Consider the following 3,538-nt stretch of genomic DNA (forward strand, 5'->3'; position numbering starts at 1 on the left):
CTAAGGAATGATAGAACGCATGCCGCAATAAACACGCTTTATCAGTTTGGCGAACACGTAACTGTGCTAGGTGTGAAATCTATAGGAGCTGTTATAAGGCCCACGTTCTTTTAAATGCACGGGGGGGGGGACTCCGATGCATCTTGCTGCATGTAAATGGGTGCAGGCGTTCTTTAGTTACTTGTGTTAGAAAACCAGACTTCCGTCTCATGATCCTCTCTCCCCGGCTGCCTCTGCTGAAAGTCGGGAGCATTCGTACGTACACTTCTTGCACATGCTCAGTAGCACTCCCACTCGAACCAATGGGAGCATACGCTTCCTGGTTTCAGTAGAGGCAGCTGGGGGGGGGCTTGGTTAACGAGACCGAGGTTCACTTTTCTAAGTCCAATAACTCAGATAAGGTAAAGTGCTGTCCCGCAGTATGCGGGATGTATAGGCTTATGGAAGGGAATCAATTAGTCTGTTATACAGCATCCATACTGCAGGGCAGCATTTTATCTGAGCTGGTCAACAATATGTAAAAAGTATGTGTGTCCTGGAAAACACGGCTGACTTGAGTGACTTGTATGTAGGGTGACCACCCTCTGATCCTTCTCATAGGTGCACCAAGTCTGCAAAACCTCATAGGCAATGGAACTTGGTAGGTAACAAGAAGCACCGACCACTAAACTTGGCTGGGAAAAAAAAAGTCCATTTTGTTGATATGGGAGAGAAAGACATCCCACAATAAGGCACTTAAAGGAAATACCCAACATATATTGGCTATCAAACACAAAACTGCTCCATTATACAAGGTTACTTTCTAGAGAAAACATGGATTCCGTGTCCCATCCACCACATCATGGACCGGCAGATATGCCCCGGTGCAGCAGTCCGCTTGCCCGTGAAGTTGTGCAAATGACGTTATGGGGTGAGGCCCGCTGCCGAGCTTTGATCTTATGCCGGCTATTTGGATTTGTTGTGTAAACAGTAAAGACGTCCCTCCTTTAAAACAAAACCCCGTCGTGGATTCCTTTTTAATAGAAACAGGGACAGGAGGTTTGGTCGTATAATATCCTCAGTATTCCGGCACAACAATGGATTTTCACTTAACAAAGCAAACGTGTGCAGTAAGGAGACAAGCAATTGTGCCACAAAGTCTTTGATCTCATCATATAAAAAATCTTTTTTGCTAATTTTTCTGAAAGTTGTTAAAACATATAAATGGAGTATTATTTTTTTTTAATTCAGTTGTTTTTAGTATGGTTGGAGAAATATGGAGTTGCGGAATTATGTCCAGCGCCTTCTTGCATTTTATAGTGGTGAGAAAGTCTAAAGAGTAAGAGACATGATTGAGAGGACATAAAGACACGTCCATCTTCCTAACAAACTCTGAAGGGACAAAATGCGTATTTCTCATCACCTCGCTATGTGGCCTAGTATGTTTAAAACATTTTTTGAATGCCTCCGAGCATTGGAATTGAGTTACGGCGATCACATGTCCTGGATTGCCCGGGACAGTCCTGCAACGGGACTTTACATCCCAGGTCGCCTCAATCGAGGACAATGTTCTGAGTGAAGAAGGTCTTGAGGCCTATTGAAACATTATATGTGGTATCTCCAGTTGGCCTCAAACATTTCACAACAATTTCTAACAATATTTAGAAAAAGATACAGTTTAGTATCCCAAAGGAATTTATTTTACAGAGAGGGAACAGCCTCCCAGCAGAAGAAGTAAAGCCTAATACAGCGAGTGGATTAAACACACATGGGATGGGCATCCGGCTCCTGAATCTAAGAACAGACCAACGGCTGATTAAGGTCTTTTCAGGAGGAAGAATGGGTAGACGATTTATATCTAGTCTACCTGCCGGCAGCTTCTGTGTTTCTATTTCACAAGAAGGAGGTTGAAGGTTTTTTATGTAAGAACGGGAGCGGTGCCCCCCAGCCTGCGAAGGATGAAACGACAATCGAAGGTCATATACCCTGTCACGGAGCTGGCTAGTCCGACCGACTATCTCCGCTGTCTTGTGCTCCCTTAGCCTGGGACAACACACTTTCCCCGGTCACTCGCCGAGACTCAGTGTCGGGTAAAACCAAACGAAGACTGATTTATTTTAGACACACAGAGCTGGATATATCCAGCAAAACACACATTAACATAAAACAAGATATTGGGACACAAACCGCCCCCTTAATCTGCCTCCCAGAGACAACAGGGGCAGTAACGGGATTAACAATACAATAGGGGGGAGACTGATTTATACAACATTAAACATCAAAGAATGGCGGCCTCTCCCTGGTGGCAGATCCTGGCTGTCTGCTGGAGATAATCCCTCAGCCAGTGATGAGATGATACTGCTGGGGGTAGCCACAGAAGCCTTTACAGACCCAGGGCCCATCGTCAATAGGGAGGAGGCTGGCAGTCAGGCTTCTCCAGTGGCCCCAGTGATGGAGGCTTCCGTCACATACCCCCAACCACAACATTTTCTAGGCATGTTCTCTGGGGCCGGGGAAATCTTTCTGCAAGTCTAAATGAAACTGAGAATGTATTCCTTATTACAATAAGAACGGGCAACAGAGGGAGCTAATGCATTAACGGCTGAGGTACGGAATGACTCTCCAAGCCCGAAACTCTCACCTCTAATTACATTTGCTCTTTAAATAGCAGAAACTGTATCATGCGCAGAGCAGTCACTACTTCGTGGATACGCTAAGAAGAATTTAATATAAAAAAGTTGTGATTTAGCAGACCTATGCTACCCCCACGACGTAAGAACCCATAAAGGCTTCCGAGGAATATCTGTCCTGAATATCAGTCCTGAGAACTTCTTATCCTGTCTGGACCGGGGCTGAAATTGTCCGAAGCAGTCTCGGTATTTCCGTTGTCATCTAAGATAAGCGATGGTGTGTGTCATAATGTTCCGGGATCCGCCGAGCGTCCACACAACTATTTGGTCTATAGATTAGGGTGACTGCATCCATTCCACAAACGACCGTTGTCCTGTTCTACCGTTACAGCGTAACGAGACTGCAGGTTCTTTCAGCCATCAGTTTGGAGAACTTTCAGACAAGAAGATTCCTACAACATGCCCTCCTTTTACGACGCCCACCGAAAGGAAATTACTAAAGTAAACGAGCATTGTTACGGTCAGTGTCGTCGCTTAATTGGAAGCGACATCTGAAAGCCTATGGTGTGAAGGAAAGACTATGGCAGAGTTTCAGGTGCCTCTTGTTTCCTGCTATTGATAACGAGTAGGCAGCCCAGTGTCATGGACCTCTGAATACACCTCATTTCATCACCAGACAATATTTCTTCCAACCTTGACATTTCCCCTGCGCTGATCAGCCTGTTAAGCCAGACAGAAACTACTCTAATCCAGCATCTTAATGCTAATTGTTCCAGATCAAGCCTTTCCACCTAGTAAAAAAAACACCCCCCCCAATAAACATTGTAATAAATAAGAAAGAAATGCGTTATAGGAGAGGAGTCTTCATCCCGCTCCATTAAACCTACAGCCCCGGGACACGATCAATCTGGCTTATGTGTAATCACCAG

Source organism: Sceloporus occidentalis, unplaced genomic scaffold, assembly GCF_023333645.1.
Source record: "Sceloporus occidentalis isolate IW3139 unplaced genomic scaffold, rSceOcc1.0.p SCAF_377, whole genome shotgun sequence".
In the NCBI taxonomy this organism is placed as follows: domain Eukaryota; kingdom Metazoa; phylum Chordata; class Lepidosauria; order Squamata; family Phrynosomatidae; genus Sceloporus; species Sceloporus occidentalis.